Source organism: Aptenodytes forsteri, unplaced genomic scaffold, assembly GCF_000699145.1.
Source record: "Aptenodytes forsteri isolate BGI_AS27 unplaced genomic scaffold, ASM69914v1 Scaffold119, whole genome shotgun sequence".
In the NCBI taxonomy this organism is placed as follows: domain Eukaryota; kingdom Metazoa; phylum Chordata; class Aves; order Sphenisciformes; family Spheniscidae; genus Aptenodytes; species Aptenodytes forsteri.
In genome coordinates, this window is record NW_008796165.1 from 11,810,816 (window position 1) to 11,831,493 (window position 20,678).

Genomic DNA, 20,678 nt, shown 5'->3' on the forward strand with positions numbered 1-20,678 from the left:
TGAAAGCAAAGCAAAACCACCAGTGCTGTCCAACTCTAGTTGCTGACTGGATAGCAATGATTTCTATAATTATTTTTTTAAAAGAACGAGTACCCGCCTCTCTTGTTTGTAGAGATCAGTATAAATTGAGACCAGCCACATATCAAAGAACTTCTTCATCGGCTGCTTGACTCCATCCCTTCCACTGACCCTGCCCGATCGGCACCAAAGTCACTGCACTGGTCTTTCCTAAAGTAGAAACAGCAATAGGAGGGCCCTTGCAACCACTTCCCTCCATAAAACCACTCACAAAGGCAAGTTTGGTGAACCGAAGACCTTCTCCAGTGCCCCCTGCAGGTGATGGGAAGTATCTCATGGACCCAAACACACCTTCAGGAGCAGCCCAGCACTGCCCCTTTCTCTGGGAGCAACGACCTAAAACATTAAATCCCAGTCTTGAAATCAGGACTGTCCTCTTTTCCATAGGTCTATGGCCTCGGCCAAATGCCACTTCCCATCACTTGTAACGGTGTGATGACCACTGCACACCATGCGAAGGGAGAGGTCGTCTCCCATAAGAAGGTACAGGACTGAACCATGGCGCTCATATTCTCTGGTCTCACCACTGGCTAAAGCAGTTCAACACTTGGTTGAAACGATGAATGTTGAAACATTTAGTTGAAACATTATATATACTCTAATTACAATCAATCCATCCCCAAATGAAGTATTTCATTTCAATTTTCCCAATGATGGCTTTATTTGGGGGTGTACAAACAGGGGGAAAGGACTTCTATTTTTCAACAGCAAAATTTGATGTTTTTGAATCCGTTGGAAAATGACAGGATGGAAAATCCACAGCTATCTCTACTTATAACACATCATGGTTAGGTGTGTGTGCATAGCACTTAACACAGCATAAAACATAACATAGCACATAACACATCCAGGTGGGTGTGCATATGGCATGGGCGCAAAAAGTAAGTTTTAGAGACAAAGTTTGAGGACACAGAAACTATTGGAAAAGGAGGGTTAAATAGCATTCAGATCAGACGGTACAAAGAAAGCTGTATTTCCTTGATCTCAGGGAAGGTTAAAATACAAAAGCCAGTTTGCAGGTGACACTGAAAACACTTGGAGGTCCCTTCATTTATTATTGGGTATAGGGAGATCTGGTGCAAGAAAAAAAATAAAATACAAAGTCATTTGTGCTAGGGAAACAATATCCAGCCCTCAGCAGAGATAAAGTCAAAACCCAGCTGATGTTTCTGAGTTGGAAGCAAGTGCAACTGGTCAAACATGCCACACACTTTCCCCCCCTCCATCTGAAAATAACACTTCTTCAAAATTTTCTGGGAGCATGAAGATTTCAACAACAACAACAGCACCAACAGAGTTCCCCATATGCTGCGTTGTTTACTTTTTGAGGGAAATTGTTGACTGATTTTCATTTTGCCACATGTGAGATAAAACACTCTACTATCCTTTTATTCAATAAAATCTTTTAATATTCCAAGTTTCTTCTGTGATTCAGAAAGGAACTGTTTCTAAATGCCAACCTTTCCTGCTGGGGGGTGGAAAATGCCTCTTTCTGGCTTGGTTTAGCAGATTGGCCTTTCCAAAGCAAGGTGCCTTGGGCAGCGACAGAAAGAGGTGCCCAACCCTTGGACAAAATAGACCTAAATATCGTGAAAACCCAGGGGAATAAATTTTTTAATAGATCACCTAAAAAGGCAAAATTATTTGCCAAATGTTCCAGCAATATCACACTTACTGCAGATGTTTCTTGTGGCAAACATGGGGAATTGCCTGAAGTGGGTCAGTTATTGTCCTGGGAACCACTGGCCAAGTCTGACCTCTCCACCTAACACCTGGCTGTAATTTTCAGCAGCCCAACCACTGTTTCCAGTGAAATCAAAGCCGATACAGCCGTTGACTTCTAAGATCTCTGATAGGGAGATCTCAGCTGTGGTTACCAGCTGGGCTCCGCAAGTGTCATTTTCCAAAAAACCCATCTGCCACATTGAGGCTCCAGTAGCCAAGAATCTGCTACTTACTACCACAAAACTGCTCCAGATTTTCACAGGGGTAACTACTAGCATTTACATTTTGGGAGGGACAGAGAAGGTGGATTTTAGAAACTGTTACTTTCAGTGTTGAAAGGAAATTTTCATCTTCCTGCACTGGTCCAACCCTGCCTTTTTCTCTGCTGCTTTCTTGATTTGCTACTTCATTTTTAGATAGGTGCCCTTAGCTTCCCAGGACTATGGGCCATCTCATAGCTTTTATCTTTCTTGACATTTTGCATCTGTTTTATGTCTCCAACTGCTGCCTTTGCCTTCAGCCTGGCTTCCCTTTTCTCGTATTCAAGCTTAGAGGCAGAGACAACCCAGCTGAGATTCACGTCTCCATGGATGTTAGATGTCTCCAGGGTTGATGTCTACATTGGAGCTAGTGGTTTAGATTCCCTTTAGCATCAATGGAGAGAAATGAATGACTAAAGCATGATTTATCTATCTGACCTGCTTGAGGCATCTGAACTTAGTGGGAGGTAATTCCTGCATTGCAAGCATCTCTTTTGCTCAATTAGCAACCGACGGAGAAGTCAATGTCAGGAGAGATGACTCCTATCCTGTATCACTGAAATAAGTTTTAAAAATGCTCTGAATGTGCCTTTCCTTTGGGAGGATCCTGTCCTTTCACAGGTGCCTTTCTACACCCCTTAGCTCAAATGATTTACAGGCACCTGCCTTCCCAGGTGACGCCACCAAGGTGCATGTACCTGGTGGTGGATTTCTGCAAGGTCTGGCAAATCTACCCACTGTTATTACCAGGGTGTCTGGTATGAGTTTTCTCCAAGAGGCCACATGAAACCTAAACAATCACCAACGACCCCATTTGAAGAGTATGGTCATATACGCACAGGGAGGTAAGCTGCAGAATGAAGGTTTGTTGGTAAAAAAGGATATTTATCATGATGGATGAAGGGCATTTTTAGCTCGGGAGGCAGCTGGTTTCCATGCAGCCAGATGGCCACAGCATCTAGGCCAAACTCTGCATCTTGACCATGCTCCAGTGTGATGATTACGACTGACTGAACTCGGAGTTTGGCCACTGTGTGAATATGAAACACCCCAGAATGATTTCTAAAGATTATTAGATTAGTGTAGCACTCAGCTCGACATCTCACCACTGAGCTTGGAAAAATGTGAAGCAGAAATCAATATTAAAGCTATTGATAGGCGGCAGTAAAGAAGCGCTCTCCAAGAATGAAACACTAAGCTGTTAAAACTGGACCAGGATGGAGATGCTGGAGCCCACCTAACATACAAAGAACTTTTAAAATGTACCAAATCTGAGCTCAGATCTGGATCCTGATTTTACAAACGTGCATTTTATCAATAGAAGTATTTTATCAAAAACATCTCAAGACCTTCTGGTTCTCCAAATTTGGCCTGGTACTGAAATTCTGATGTTTGAGCCACCTCTATTAATTACTTTTAGAGATGGCATATGATTATCCAGAATTACATCTCAAACCACTGCCATAAAATTCAACTTGAGTTCCCCTTATGCTAAACATCTCCAAAACAGATGCGTGAAAACCTGTTAGTAGTAATCTTTAGGTTACTTTTGTAAGACAGCTGAGCATGGTGGCATCTTGGGAACTTGCCGTCAAGTAAATCCCTGCTTTGGGAGGGGCAGGAGGAAGTGGGAAACCAGGTCTATCCGAAGGCGCAGGATGAAGGTCTGGTACCTATCTGCTCTGGTCGTCTGGTATTAGTCTGCAGCCAGGTGTCTGTCAAAGCTCCCAAAATCTTTGGGTATCCTAGAGACAGTCGAGAGAGATCATGCACGAAAAGGAAGTCAGCTCTGAAAATCGATCCTGTGCATGTGATACAGCCTGAGCACCCAAAAACCACAGCGACAGAAACCGCTTGCCGTCTTGCAAAAAGGTAGACCTTATGCCCATGTATAATACATATTTTTAGAGCTAAACACAGGGACCTGATGAACCACGCTAGCACAGAAAAGAAGGAGAAAATAGGAAGATAAATAAAAGTAAAACCCAGCTGAATTAATTGTGCTGATATGGTAAGCTATGAGGGTGACCAAGGTATATAAAACCTCTTAGGAATGAGTAGTGCCACTAACAACTGGTGTAGCTACTCTGGCCCACGACACCTGCAACCGGCTGCCACAAATTGCATGACACAGCTCCTTGATGCATCCTGGTCTGGGGTTCATCCATGGAGGGAGGATCTTCGTCAATGCATCTGCACTTCATTAGTAGTTTGTAGACTGCTAAATGAGCAACAGACCCCAGCATGAATACGCATTGTCTGAGCTCGGCTGATCACACTGTGTGATAAAAGGGAGTGTTAAAAAAAACTGCTGTTCTTCAGTAAACATTGGAAAAGAAGACTGAAGATTAATTCAAACAGCTTGGATAACTGAAACAAGAGAAATGAGCTGAATATTTCCAAATATGGGCTACCTTACTCCAGTATCAAGCCAGGAGAACCTTGGGGCATGCAAGCCAACCGAGCTGCAACTCCCTGGATAACAAGGCCTTAATTAAAAGCTAAATTGCACATACATAAAAAACCCCACAGGGCTCACTTCAGCCACAGAGGTCATGAAATCACAGGCAGTCATATGACAAACATTAATCCAAAAGGGTCCAGGGAACAACTGCTCTGCACACACTCACTCAACACAAGCCACAAAAACACTTTGCAAAAATGCCATAACAAGCTTAAGGCTTTTAGTACAAATAAATAAAGCCACAAATAGTAACACCAAAGGAAGAGAGAAAAGGACCCACCAAGGGCTCTGGTCTTCTGTAGCGGGGATTTGTTCGGTGAAAATGCCAAATTAATTCTAAGAGAGAGATTATATCCAGTGCCCCCCCCCCCAATGCCTCACTTCCCTGCTTCGCTCCCCCAACAGCTCCTGCTAATCTGATCTGGAGGAAAAAGCCTTCCTCACTCCAAATCTGGCACTCATTTTACCCTCACATATAATCAAAACATGCCAACCAGCACTTGAGATGTTTTTCTTTAATACCATTAGGAGCAATAACACACCATGTTCAACATCCCATCTCCAGCTGCTTTGGAGAAAAGCAAAAAACCCCAACTCAGACACCAAACTATGCACGGGGGGCACAGGGAGAGGAATAATTAGCTGATTTATGGAATTCCCACATTCAGCTCTGGGTTTTATTTCCAGAGGTGCAGAGTGCCGACCAGCACCCTGTGTTGGATGGTCCTGATCTGACTACCTTGAGCGGCAGATCTCCCCACATGTGCTGTGGCACTGAGGATGAGCGCAGATGGTCCCTCATTGCCATTGGATCCAGGAGGTCAGTGCAGGGTGATTTATCTCTTGGAGCACAGCAGACCCGGGGGCTCAGCTGGTGTAATTTGGGGGCAACCCAGCTACCGGCACGGACATCTGCTGAGGATCTGCTCCTCTGTTTTTGCATTATTTTTGCCATTAAAGATCAGCAGCTTGCAAGAACAGCAGTAAGAAAACCTATAAAACAGAGAACATTTATATAGGGCGCACGAGGTATGTTGTCCCCATTGGTGTGCACTGCCCTCCGATGAGAAGTAACATTCTCATGTTGGCAGCACTGACCCACCAATGGCATGTTATGATGCACAACCTGCCCTCGCTGACTCTGGACTGCTAATTTTGACTCAAGAACACCATTTAATGAACTTTCTTTGTCTTTTCATTTCAGCTGGAGGCTTGCAAGACCTTTTCATTTGGAAGAAACACCAACCCAAAGCTCAGCGTGGTGCTTGGAGATGGTGGGGTTGCCCATAGCAGGGCTCCTCTTAGCAGAAGGCTCCCTGTGCCTCCAGGTCCTTTGCCCAAGTTAAATACAGCCTTCCCTGATGGCTCATTGCATCTCCCAGGTGTGACATGGAGGGACAAGCTCTTATCCCAGGGGACAGGCAAATGAGGAGTCTCATGGGAACGAGTGGTCCTCAGCAACTCCATGTACAACTTCTGTCTGCAGGAGGGAACATGTCAGGATTACACACACAAGGGAAAAAAAATATTCAGATTTTGCCAAAAATTCCTGAGCTTCACTGGGTGGAAGGCCAGAGCCTTGCCGAGAGCAGGAAACGAGCATGTGGATGTCCCCTTGAAACAAACAATATCCTCTCGAATAGGCCACAAAACAATACAATTAAAAACAGTCTGCCAGTGGAAATACACTTGGGACAATCCTTCCCAAACCTCCCCTCTTAACCCATGTCCTGGTTTCGGCAGGGATAGAGTTAATTTCCTTCTTAGTAGCTGATATAGTGCTGTGTTTTGGAATTAGTATGAGAATAATGTTGATAACACACCGATGTTTTAGTTGCTAAGTAGTGGTTACTCTAGTCAAGGACTTTTCATCTTCCCATGCTCTACCAACTGAGAAGGCTGGAGGTGCACAAGAAGCTGGGAGGGGGCACAGCCAGGACAGCTGACCCAAACTGGCCAAAAGGACATTCCATACCATGTGACGTCATGCTCAGCGTATAAAGCTGGGGGAAGAAGAAGGAAGGGGGGGACGTTCGGAGTGATGGCGTTTGTCTTCCCAAGTAACCATTATGAAATATTTTATTTCAATTATTAAACTGTTTTTATCTCAACCCATGAGTTTTCTTACTTCTACTCTTCCAATTCTCTCCCCCGTCCCACCGGGGGGTTGGGGAGTGAGCGAGCGGCTGTGTGGTGCTCAGTTGCCAACTGAGGTTAAACACCACGACAACACCACCATGTGCACATTGAGGATGTGGGTTTTTTGTTCTGGTTACTGAGATAGGAAGAAAGCAGGCCCAGCAGCATCACTGTTAGGGCTGGATCCGGACGTAGCACCGAGCAATACAGCTGGATTTTCCTCTGAGGGTCCAACCAGCAGGGATGCGGTCACACAGCTGTAAGTGAAGAAGCTGTAGCTATAAATGAGTGTTGTTCTTCCATCTTCTGACGTCAAGGGAAGCTTTGCCGGCAAGTCCTGCCAAGCGCCGAGCTCTGGAGAAGCTCTCCCACCCCACGCAGCCCCCACGCACCCAGTGTGAGATTGCAGCCATCTCCCTCCCCTGCGCCAGCGCGTGCCCAGCTGGGTGCTGGCACACCTCCACCCCCCGGCCCTGAGCTGCTGGGGGGCAGTGATGCTGCCAAAAACCGCTTGCCCAAGAAGCAGCTTTCCAGTAGCATCACCTTGTGCCGGACCCCAAATAGATGGAGGGGCTGGTGGTGTGTGCCCAGGGGACCCCAGGGCAGGAGTGCTGCGAGTCGCCCCAATGCATGGCAGCGTGATGGAGAGAAACCATCTCACCACCAGCTTTACCCTTTAATGCTTTTCAATCAACACCTGGTTTTGAGTTGCTGCTGCTCTTTATTTCTATTACTGATAGGAGATACGACACTGCATCGCTCCCTTTTACAGAGAGGGAGATCTTTGTGCCTCTTCCAGAAAAAAAAAATTAAAAATCTTACAGGTATGTGCCATTCCTGCTGCAAATAGCCAGGACTGAGCTGGAGAAAAGGTGACACCAGGAGAAGCAGGTAACCCTCCCGCAGCTGAGACGCAGGACTAAAAAATGCTATTCCCAGCATATCCTTAAACCCATGAGAGAAGCCAAAGCTGCCCCAAACTTTCCCCTTCAGCCTGTAATTTTCAGACAACAAACTGATCCTTTCACTTTTCCAAAGGAGTGAAGAGAAAGACAGAGAACTGGAAAAACCCTTTGTAGAAATATCAGCTGTTCCTCCTCATTCCCACCCCCAGTTCTGTTTTTTGACAAGTTAAAGTGAGGCCATAACTTATTCTGCTTTGTTCGACAGGACTAATCACACGTGACTTTAATCACTCATGATGTTTTATTGATTTTAAGCACATTTAATCAGAAATTGGCTCTGAGTTAGATTCCTGCTAATTACTGAGAAGCAGCATTTTGAATGACTTCACAATTGGACTGCAGATTAGAATGGACAATATGTACTAAAATAATGATTCATGCATTCAGCTCCCTGGATTTATTTTGTTTATATCGGATTTTTTAATCTTTAAAGACATAATTCTGCATATGGGCAAGCAGCATTTAAAACCCTTAACAAAATGTGTTTAATTTAACAGGCTAGGCTTTAGCCAGAGATGGGATATGTGGGGAACAGTTTATCCCCTGCAAATGTAATTATTTCTCTGAAGGTCACTGTAGGTGCCTTGCCCATGATGACACCATGCACGGGTGGTCGTGGCACCGCTGGGAGGTGGGAGGCCACTGCGTGGGGCCCCTTTAGCATCCCCACCCTGCACATGGTTCATGTTTCTGGGTGAGAGTACAGATGGGCAGATGGGTGTGCTGCACTTGCAGCATCAGGCCCCTATACTGAATCCATCAGTTCTTCTTCCCTGAAGTCAGAGCAAACTTTTCTGACGCAGTCTCTGTACTGTCCATATTCCCAGCCCCAAACCCTCCTGGAAATGCAAATGGCTCGTTAAGGCAAGGGGACCCCAGCTCCGAGAGGTGCCCGTGGTGAGCAGAATCACCCCAGCTGAATTCAGCCACCAACAGCCACATCACCACTCCTGAACCAATCTTTCAACAGCAGAGGGTTAAAGAGTTTATATTTCCATATTTCTCAACCTGAAAAACACCTTCTCATTGAAAATCAGATTATTACTGATCACAGCCTGGTAACTGATCGATATTTTTCAGTAGCCACAAGTGTCTCATCTCCATCAGTGCCTAGGCTGGAGATCTGTGGCAAAGTGACTTCGAATACTGCAGTGACTTTGTCTGTGCTCAGAACCAGCTGTGGCCAAGCATGGACCATTTCTCAGCTCTGCAAAACTACTACTGCCTCCCAGGAAACACTGTTCCACAAGCAACAGGGAGGCCGGAGGCCGGCAGACAGGCCAGGCTAGAGAATACCAGCTATCTGAACTGGTAGGACACTTTCCTTCTAGATTAAAACAGAAATTTTCCATTTCCATGCTATTTTATTTTTGCTGGAAAACAAGAACCCACAACAGGGAAGGCTCCCACAGTTTTCAGCTAAAATTTTCAAGTTTTGAGTTATAAAGTCAAACTCTTCCATGAAAAAAAGGAATCTTATTTTTTTTTCCAACACAGCTCTACTAGGAATACTTACTGCAATCTTGCCAAGCCAATTGCTTTGATACAAAAACAAGCCCAAATTCAGAATGATGCACAGAATACTCTGCAATAACCAGAGTCTAAAAAGCAACAGCTCTGAAGTCTCCCGTTCTGCTCCCACTCCTTTCTGCAGGTCCATGACACTATGATTCAGTGGGTGGAACTCGTTCATGAACAATGTGAAACTTGGGTTTCACAGAAAGCTGGGAAATTCACCCCAGAATCACCACTGGCCTCCCAAGGAACCAACCTGCAACTCTGTGCTAATTCATCTATCATTGAGGAGTGGTGGAGGTTTTTAGTCTTTAAGTACTGTTGCACTCCTTGGATATAATATAGCAAGACTCTACCCTTGATGTAGGACTCAAGTAATAGTAAATTCAGTGTGTAATTCTGACTCCTTCATGCTTCCCCACATCCCCACAACCCTCCCCGTTCCCCACTGTGCCATTTTATTATCACTGCAGAACAGGATTTAGAGGCAAAGGGAACTCTCAACTTGGTATAACTTCACAGGTTATAAAAAGGAAACGTCTCTTTGATTTGGGCCCCTTTAATCTTTTTTCTTTCCTTCTTTTTTTCATTTGTTCATTCATTCTTTTGTTCCTTCTTTTCTTCTTTCAGTTCTCTTTCATTCTTTCTTTCCTTTGCATAAAAATATAGATTTCAAATATGTTCTGCAAAAGCAAGGGTGTCTGCCTTATCCGCATTACCTTGATATGTCATTGTCTGCAACAGCACCAAGGGTTGCAAAGTTGGTATGTGTGGTGATGTGGTCAGCCCATGCCCTGGCAGTGTGACTTCGTACCTCTCAAAACTGAGTGAAGCCCTGAGGAATACTCAACTTCTTTCTGAGAAGTCAAGGTCAGCTTTTCTATTTTCGGTTCCTCCCTATATCCCTTCAAAATTGGCTTCAAGGTCTTTACCAGGTCTTCAGAAGACAAAGACCTAGAAAGGTGCTTTGTAATTGGTAACACCAATTCACCTTACATTGAGAAGAGCTGCAGAGAGGAAGCCACTGAGTCCCAGGATGCACAATCTCAACGTACCAGTTTCAGAGGCCCTACGGAGGTCCCTGGCCTGAGCCCTGGCTTGCCTGTACTGACATTGCTCCCATGCATAACGCAGTGCTGCCTGGGCAGCAGGACATGGATAACAGGAGGAAAGACCTCCCTGGTCTGCTGTTCAGTGGGTCATGATTCACCTACAAGAATGATGGTGTTGTGGTGCACTGTGATGGCAAAACAACCATCAGGACAGAAAGCACTCACTGAGGGCACCCACCTCCCTCCACCAACTATAGAGACAGCACTTGGAAAACAGCCTCTCCAAGCTGCAGTCAGTCATCAGGACTATCCCTAGGAGACCTCCAACAGAGACATAGCCTCTTTACACCTCCTTGGTGTGTAGTCCATATACCCCCGGGGAAGGCATAGCGAAAAGTCCTGGAGTAGGAGCCAGCTCTGGTGTTACTGTGTGGAAGTACACATCTGTCCTCAACGTGCCAGGACAAACCTTCTCCTAGTGTGAGCTGAGGCTTGCAGAGGAAGGTCACTTACCAATACAGCTAGAAGATAAATGAGGAACAGAGGATTGATCCTCCGAAACATTTTTCCTTATGAAAGCTATGCAAAGGGCATTCTGTATCAACTATAAAACTCACCGCATTACAGCATTACCAGGTGTAGGTGTTCACAGCCCTGAGACGTGTTGCTTTAGTAGTTTTCTGAATGGACATGAGTGACACAAAAGTAAATCTGCGTTCTTCCACTCACTGGTTGACTCCAGCTTCAGAGTCTTCAGTGAAAAGTACAGGCTTGAAATCATTCTGAAGTTACGGCACCTACAAGACTTTTACCAGATGGAAACCTGAAAAAAGATTACTTCTCAGATGCATTGCTCATTTGTTCAGAGTAATTAGTAGATGTAAAACCAAAAATAGACCCTTTTCCTTTGATCTTCTCCAGTTGGATTCTGAGCGTGACAACCCACAGCACATCTCGATATTCTGCACTGAAACTACTGCAGTTTTCATTCAAAACCCAACCAGCGTTTCACATCTCACCTATGAAAATGCAAATGAAGATAAGTCCCATCAAAGGACACCAGCAAGCATCAACCTGTCCCAACCCCTCACATTTTGCATCCTTCTGGGGGAAAGAAATCACACGCAGGCTCACTTACAAAATTTGAAGTGTCCCAATGATAAGCCTGTGCTGTTCTCCTCTGGTTATTTAATCATCTATTAAAAATCCACCCTGATGTGAGCAGCTAAGGTCCTTGCAGTCTCCTGAAGTCAATGGCAGCCCTTTCTTTGACACCACTAGCTTCGGGATTAGCCCTTTATATATAGCCTAGGGCAAAGGTTGATGAATAAGAGTGGTTTCCAGGAGATGCGGATGAAGAGCAGAGCAGATGGGGCCAGGGCAGAGCCTGGCAGCAGGCGCCTGTGTGTGTGAGAGAGCCGAGGGGAGAGCTGGCAGCAGGAGCTCAGGGGGTGCTGGGGATGGGCTATGTCAGGAATACTCAATGCTACCAAAACAACCCAAGAGACATGGGCTCCTTCATCTCAGTTGGTTGCTCTAAAAGAGGCAATCCTCTTACAGTGCAAAGCTGGCTGAGCACACACATGCCGGCCATCCTGCTCAAATACTCCTGAGCGAGAGCTGCCTCCTTCTTGTCCGAGCAGCTCCGGCAGCTTAACATGGGTACCTGCCTCCCAGGGAGCTGCTGGGAGGTGGGAGCCAGCACCTGAAGTCTTCTCTGCAGGTTTTCTGGCAAGGCTAAATTAAGGGAAGACCACATGAATCCATTTCCCATCAATGCCTGGAAAGACTTGTCCTCCTCAGATGGCTTTGCTCCCCTTCAATGGGTAATGTGGTACTAAGAGCTGGACTGGCTACATGGCCATGACTGAAACAGAGAATGGGAAAGCTGGAACTCACACTGCTGTACAACTGTCTTGGCTTGTAGCAAAGCTTCATCACAAAAATACAGTTCCAAATACAACCAGCAGCCAATATTTCATCTACGCAAGTAGCGAGCATGCTGAGGCCGGTCAGCAGACGGCAGAGCTGCTCGCACCGGACCGGTGGGGGCATGGTCGTGTTTCCAGCTGTATGTTTAACAAGCCTCGTTCTTTATGCTGAGCATTAGCAATGATATCCTGCATTAGAGATTAGGGTAATACTGTACATTATTTCCAGCAAGGGATTAATTAAAACTCAACATTTCTGAGAGGCAACTGGTATAAAGGAAGCCATTCATTTCAGCGAGATCCAAATTAACAAGTTTCTCATTTGTTTCTAAACTTGCTCCATGGTGGAGTGAAATGTAAGCTGGGAACTGCCTCTTGCAAATGCTTTAAAATGCCTAATAATAATATAGATTAGCTACCTCCAAAGGTGCTATGTGCCAAATACTACTCCTTCCTCTCCAGGTCCTGCTGTAGGCTGTCTTCCCCACACCCACAGATCCCTGCCATTACCAAAACAGCCTTTGCTCTGCCCTAAGAGTAGGTCCCAAATGTGACAGCAATGTCCCGCTCAGCAGCCTGCCCAAATGACTCCTGTAGTGCTTTGTTCCTGATGTTCCTTGGACTGGAGGGAAGCAGCGCGAAGCCCATGGCATCAGGCCAGGAGCAAAAGAAAGCCCTGTTTGAGGCTTAGCAGGGTGAGGGGAGACAAGGTGGGACAGGACCATGTGTTTTGCTCCAACTGGCTGTAAACAGGGGGTGTGGAGGAGACCCAATAGAGATGGGGATGGGGCAGCAGAGCCAATGTGCCCTGGAGATGTGAAGTGGGAGGCCACCAGCCAATGTCTTCAGGGGGATTTTTTCCAGGAAAATGGGATGGCTGTCATAAGAAAGCCCCAAAGCTGAGCAAAACACTGGCTTCATTAGGATTCTTCACCAGCAAAATTGCTTACTGATTTACTGTTGCCCTCCGTTGCCCATAGTGTTCATAGTCATATGCGCATGGCTGCAGAGATACCTGGGGATCTCCGTGCCATTCACCACGACATGGCATTTTCCATGGTTTCTTGGCTTTTTCCAGGGCAGCTCAAACAGCTGGGGCTGCCCATAACCACTCACTTCGCTTTCTCAAAATCTGCTGTTTCTTGTTTGGGCTTGTTTAAACTCACTTTCTTCCTGTTCGCCTTTATTCTGCTTTTCGTCATCAAAGTCCTCATTGGGCCAATGAGGGCTTTTGAGACCTGGAGGGTTTCCATGGGTCTGGCTTGTATTAGAGGGGGCAATTTTCCAACCGCCGGCTGAGTTTCAACATTCCCACTCTCCTTGCCTTGCTGAGGAAAACAGGGGCACACATGCAGCCTCCTGCAAAGACTTACTCCGTTTCCAGCAGGATGAAACCATGGTGGGGAAATTTTGACCAGAGCAACAGAGCGGGCTGGACTGGAGAGCTGTTGCTGGCATGCTTGGAGTTGAGATTTTCAGCCCGATGATCATTTCTGCAGCTCATCCTCCATAATGGGATGAGTGCTTCAACCCCCGCATGCTGCTTCCCCAGCCAGAAATGGCACTGCAACTGCAAGAATGGTGCTGTTGTGGGTCCCTCTGGTCTGGGGTGGCTCACACAGCCCCCAGAGAGCCCAGCCCCGGGACAGGAGGGCCAGTCGGTGGGATGCAGAGAGCACCCAGTGCAGATGGGGAGCTCTGTGCTTGCAGCCTTGCAACCATCCCTCCTTGCAATCACAATCCTGTGTTCGCAATCTTGCAACCATTCCTCCTTGCAGTCACAGCCCTGTGCTTGCAACCTCACAACCATCCCTCCTTGCAACCACAGCCCCCCGCTTGCCTCCTTGCACAGTAGGGCTCTTTCAGAGCCCTGCCTCACCAAGCTGATTTAAGGCCTGGAGGTTTTTTTACTTTGGGATGAATATTTCTGGGACGCATTAAAATAAATTAGCACGGTTTTTGACAGACTTTTATAAACTGTAGGTGCAAGGCATGTCCATAGGACTAATCATCATTGTAGTCTTCACAAAAAATGCACCTTTGTGTACACAGAAACAGTAGCGTAGGTTGAAGTAAGTGACCATTCCCAAACCAATACCAGTGCCACAATAACAAAGCAATAAACATCATAAATCTGTTTTTTTCCCTTTACAGTTTCAGTGCAGCTCAAACTAATCAAAGAAGTAAAATGATGTGAAAACCAGTCAAATTTACAAAAAAAGAATTGCATAGACATAAGCATGCTGTATATCCTACTCTAAATAACAGCCCTGGTGTCTTTCATCGTTTGGAGGAGAGTTTGCTCCTGGTCCTTCCCATGGATCAGGATCTGGCCTACCCCCACCTTTGCATTTGCAAAAACAAAACCCATTGGGCAACGATCTCCAGCACTCCCAAGTCCGTGTAATGCAGGAGAGTGAGCAACGTGGTCGTGGATGAGGGCCCACACGTGGACAGCAACGTGAAAGGCAGCGCTGAGCCCTGCGAGTGCACAAATCGTAACTGAACTCTTCCCATCACTCCCTCCCCAGCTTCACTGTTACGGGCCCAGCTATGCAATATTAATTGCAATTGCCCGTGTATCACATGTCCAGTGGATATCACCTTTTAATAGGTGCTATCGTGCAATTAAGCAGCGGCGGTGTGAGGCAGGCATTCTGCAGCGCCAGCAATTTTTGCAGAAAACCACGAGATGGCGATGCAATAGAAATTTCCATCGAGAGAAAAAGCACTCTGGCCTTACGGAGGAAGGCCCGACCCCCCCACCCCGGCTGCTGAGCCCACCACCAGAAAGCACAAAGCATGTACAGAGGAGTGGAAGTTTTACATTATTTTCCTTCCTTTTTTTGGGTCATGCATATGCTTGTTCTGCATTTATCATGTATTTTTAAAGATCTGAAGCATAACACAGTTTGCATTTTTTTTTAATACTAGTAGCTGCCTTGAAATCTCCTGTTCGAGCAGCAGCTTGATCCTGCTGTGACCAAGCAAGCCTGCATGAAGGGGCAGTAAACTGCAGCCCTTTAGAGTTTGCTGCATAACGGTCATTTAAAAAGAAGTATCTTTCCTTTCTCTAGCAAACCGCCCCATTTCCCAAGAGATATATCCATTGATAGTCGTGCCAAAAGAAATGTTGACACAAACTGAAAAATTAATTAAGATTTTTAATTAAAATACAGGGAGGCATGGAAAATGGAGAGCTGGCTGATGCAGTGCATGTAGTTGCAATCCCTTTACCCTCTGAGCTCACCCCTTCCCCCAGGATGGTGTGACTGGGATGTGTAAGGTGGGATGAATAAGTGTGACTTGAACGTACAAGCTGGATGTCAAGACAGATCTGAATATTGCTACTTTAAAAACCCCTACTTTATCACCTTATTTTTGCTTATAGTCTTTCCCCCTTACTGGAAACACATATCCATAGGCAGAGGTGCAGTCCTCTTTTATTTAATAAATTAATATTAAATGTTGCTATGGACAGGCTTTAGCATTTGGGGTTTAACATGGCGCTACCCTGCCCCAGAGGACTCGACAGGGCCATACCTGCTCGCCTGCAACGCCAAATTGAGTGGCTTATGGACTGCCTAGCTCTGCTGTCAGGGATGGGGTCTCAAATAGCAGCACAGGGGCTTGGAAACCTCCTTCCCACCTGTCGCATGGTGCAGCAAGGCCCCGTGGTCATTCTTGTGACTATTCTCAGCACCGAGGAGTAATGTCAACAGTTTTATACAAGGGAAATTAAAACAACAAATATTGAGCTGTTTTCAATTGTTTACTAGATGGAAGACACATGTTCAGTATCTCCATCCTCCCTCTAAAAGCCCTCAGTGAACAAATACACAGACCCTAAAGCCATCAACCAACAGTAGGGGATTTTCTGTGACTTTTTAGCACAATCTCATTAAAAAAATTGCCTGATTCTTCTTTGGGTCTCTGCTCCCTCCAGCTCCCACAGTGCAGGGCATCGCTCCAGCCGATGCTACTACGAAGGTGGTGGGCACACACTACCAGCCAGCCCTTCCAATTTACCCTGTTTGCCCTCAGAAACAACTCTTACCTACCCGTGGAGCAATACCCGCTTCCCACCGAGCCCTTCGGCACTACACAGGCACAGGGTGGCAGCTTTCACCTTCCCTCTCCAGGGGAGCATTATTTCTACTGCCAACCCCAAATTTGAGGACTGGTGGCTATGCAGGGCTGTTTCTCTCTGTTTTATGGCACCCGTTGAGCTGAATGAGGATAAAGCACCAAATTTTGAGCCCACAAGTCAATTAGGATTTGCACAAATGCAGCTTCAAAGTGCCCTCGTGAAAATTTGCCCTGCAAATTAAAACTCCCCTTTGCAAATCTGCCCTTTAGGTTCTCGCTTGAAAAGGAGATGGGAGACAATTTGCAGAGATTCATTTTTCCTCTAGTTTATATATAACTTGCTAAGCTTTTTATTTTTTTAAATGAGCTTACTATGTCCAATTTAAGTCAAAATTTAATGATCCCTGCAGTAATTCATTTAAGGATACAGCTTCAATAAACGCCATGGCATAAGTCAGGGAATAACTGTCCTTGTCTGCAGCACAATGATTAATCAACTTTATTAAAATTAGGATTGGCTGAGGAGATTTGCATAATATAAGACGACTCAGAGCCTTCTCCAGGACTAAAATGGACCTGAGACCAAACTTTGGGGCTTTCCTCCCCACTTTCCCAGGCCCTCTGGCTCCACGTATCTTGGGAGCATCCAAGTCCAGAGCGGCTGGTTCGGCTCATGCGTGGAGGTGAATGGTATGATAGTGGTCCTAAAAAGGGTTAAAAAAGACCAATAGTCCTTAGCACAGACAAGCAGGTTGCAATGCACCTTGGGCAGGAAGGAGATGTGGGAAGCATCCTATATTTCTGGCAATTTAAGAGATGTTTCTTAATGCTTTGGTGTAGGGATGCTTTCTGAATGAGGCATTAATAGGAGCAACCACCTGGAGTTATTTGATATTATTTATGTTATTTTATATTATTTTATGTTCTTTTATGTCCTCATCTCCCCCTCGAGTTGAGCAGGGCCCTGGATGCCCACTCTGCTTAGTGAGTGACCCATGCCACGCTGCAGCCGATGCTCAGAGCAACTTAGCCCCCTTGGCAGGTCAGGGAAAGCACAAGCAGCCCAAGCTGCTTGGGGCAGCTCTGCATCCCCAGCTCCAGAAAGCAGCACCCCAGCATGGCCAGGGCCATGGTGCCAGCACAGCCCCCTGCCACAGGGCTGCCAAATCGAGCGGACCAAGCCCTTGCGAACCACACATTACTGCTGCAATGACCCTATATGTAACACCGGCCAACCATGAGGGACCAATTAGATTTCTGGATCCAATTAGCAGCAGCTGTGATTTGTGTGCATCCCTCCATACATATAGCTGAACTTTCCCTCAGTTTCAAATGTCCCCGTATAGCGCAGGCGAAACGAGGGGAAGGACCATTTGTCTCAGGTTTTTTGAGAGCCTTTATTATGATGAACGAGGAACCTTTTACATCATTCACCAACTTGCAAACAAATTAGCTACCTTCATCACCTTCCCCTGATAGCGGAGCTGGCAAGCGATGGCCCGATGAGCTGTCAGGGAGCGGGTAATGGGTGCGGGGGGGTGTACAAGTGTTTCATTGGATATGATCAACTAAGTTTGCTGGAAATAAAATATAAGTGAAGTCAGATGCTGAGAGCTTAAGTGTCCATGCATTAACCAAGATGGTTTCCATCTCATGGAGCAATTTGGGCTCCGGCCATTTAGGGCGGGACAGGAATTGTTACTCATTTTAATGGATGCTGGGCATCCAAATCCCTTCGGTGGGACTGAAAAATCTCATCCCTAATTTCTACGTGCGTCAGTCTCTCACATGCAGCCAACTCTTGCAGGGCGCTCCGGGAAGCCTGGTAAAAGCGTTACTGGTATTACCCGTAACAATCTTCCATTTCCTTGAAGAGATCAGAGTAGGAAGAAGAGAAAGAAAGGTCCAAGGCCTGTTGACAAAATGACAGGCAGATGAATAGAGCTGGCTCCTTCTTCCCCACCAGTGGTTGCAGCCCAGAAAATAGAAGATCCCATCAAATGCAGCCCACCAGAAGCCCCATGCTCAGGACTCTGCATGCAACGAGACTGCAGCATTGATGGCTGCAGAAGGGGACGATGCAGATTAGTGCAGGTCCAGCTGCTAACGATCCTGGTAAGGGCAGTGATGCTGCGAGCACCGGGGAGCAAGGCTGCGATAAATGACTGGGAGTTAATGGCAAGGTGTTCTGCAGCATTGCCCAAGGGGTCAGCCCCTTTCCCCTCCATCCGCAGGGCTTTTAATGGCAGGCCGCTGTTCTTGGCAAGAGGTGTCGATAATGGAGTGGATCACCAGCTCCAGTGCAAAGGGAGAAGACAGAGAAGACATTTTATAGGGTGCTTTAAAAAAGAAGTCGTCTTAGCTGGAAAGTATCTGTTAAAAAATAAGGCAGTGTTGGAGGAGAGACCCCTGTACACATGCATAGCCTTGACAAAATTGCACTAGAAACGAGGCACTGGATCGTTTTATTGCACAGTAAACAATTCGGTACCTCTGTTGCCTGCAATGTTTGAAAAGGAGCCCTTTTACACAGCAGTCTTTCAGCAGCCAGCCAGCTCCAGCTCCTGGGGACAAACACAGGGAGGGCTTGTGCGTAAATTAGGAGAGGAGGAAAGGGGCTGAAGGTTGCATGACATCACTCTAGATCGTGTCTCTGAAAAAACCCAAGAGTTTCTCCCTATTTGGCTGAAAAGCAAAGGGGACAGACCTGGTGGTGACAGTTCCCCATCCCTCCTCTTACAGCTGGCTGAACCTGTGTTTCCTTGGTGGGGAGCAGGTAAAGCCAGGCAATGTTATCTGTAGAGGGGAAGGATAAACTGGATGATGTTTTCCATGGAAGTGGAAAATTCAGTGTAATTAAACTTGATCCTTGGAAGAAGATAAACATGTTTGAAAACCCAGCCCAAATGCTGAAGTTACAGTAGCTGATCCATAGAGAGGAAAAATGGTTGTGTGGTTAAGGCGCTTCACTGTGATCTGAAAAATCTAGGTTTAATTCCATTAGCCACAACGTCCCTGCGTGCTCTTGGACAAATCACTTCACATCTTTCTGCCCAGCTCACTATATAAAATGAGGGCAATAGCTCCTCCTTTTCAAACAGATAGTTCTTACCATGAAGAGTTTGCAGTCGCGGCTAAGTCTACACATTATGGGTTAAAGCATCAAGTTTCAGGAGCGCGTCACCTTGATAATGATGGCAACATTTTATTCTCCTTTGTGGAAGGAGCTGAATTCCCCGCTTGAAAGCAGAATATTATATCCACAATCCAATCCTCCTCGTGGGTCAGGATTTGAAACCAATTTCTGTATTGAAAAAAAATGAATTGCACTACAAAAACGGCTTAATTAGCTTTGTAGACAGCCAGTGTGAGTACAGAATACCCCGAGCGAGGGTCCTCTCCAGCCAAATACCGTCCTTTAGGGAACTTGGCATTCCTTCCAGGCTGTGTGTCAAGGAGACTGAGCAACTTTACATCAACACAACATGGATTTTCCTTCTACCAAACTACTCTGCAATCTGTAATTTTTAACCTCACAAGTTTGAGATTGTACCTTAACATTTGCAGGAAGCAGATGGCTTCTGCATACTGCCAACCTGTTGTTACAAAAGCATCTTCCAAGAATTGTTTTCTACCCACAGTTGCTAACCATAATTAACCTTTCATATGATTTAATAAACAGGAAAAAATATTTGCCATCTCATATTAATAAAGAAGCTCTTCAGGACATATTTTTCCCCTTCTAGAACATAGAAGCTGCTTTAATTTTTTTGTGTGCTTATATTATTGCCTTTCAAACTATTTAGGGATGCAGCTTACCTATGCAGATTAAAGCTGCGAAGGACAGCATAATAGTGGATGCGCAGAGCACCTTCTGGCGTGGCACAAAATGACCTCTTATTTGAGAAAAAAAAGCAAGACCGAGTGAGAAGAGCGACTGCTAAGCCCGCAGCGGAGATGGAGAGCAGAGCTCACTGACAGCCCCAGCGATACCAAGGAAGCCAGCTACGTTTTACATCTTTCCCACACTCATAATTTTAATGCCTCGCAGAGTTTTAAGTGATAGTAATATAGTCCTGTAGTGCTTTGACCTTTTTAATATTCGGAAACTTCAGTGACTGGTCATTTTTGGATATATATACACACCCCGCAGTGACAGACACCTCCAAAGCGCCTAGGAGACAGCTAAGTGCAAAGTGGTCTTATTACCATGATTTCACTAATGAATGAAAATGAAGATGTTGGCTAAGACTTTCCCCCATATTAGGGGGGAAATTAAATGACAGACGTAAGTAAAAAGCTGGCATGGAGGACCAAAGTACATCTCCCAGTTCCTGATGGGTAGTTGCTTTGGCTTAGGACATCAAAGGCTTTCTGAAGAGCTGAAACTATAAAAGAAATATTCTCTTGGCTTAACCAATTTCCATAATGGGGATTAGGGAACACTCTCCCTGCTAGGA

The 20,678-nt window shown here is 45.8% G+C and overlaps 1 pseudogene; it reads right to left on the reverse strand.

Annotated features, from left to right (window-relative positions):
- Positions 1-13,241: 13,241 nt before the first annotated feature.
- The window catches only part of LOC103905759, a 106,163-nt pseudogene continuing 98,726 nt past the window's right edge, over positions 13,242-20,678 (reverse strand).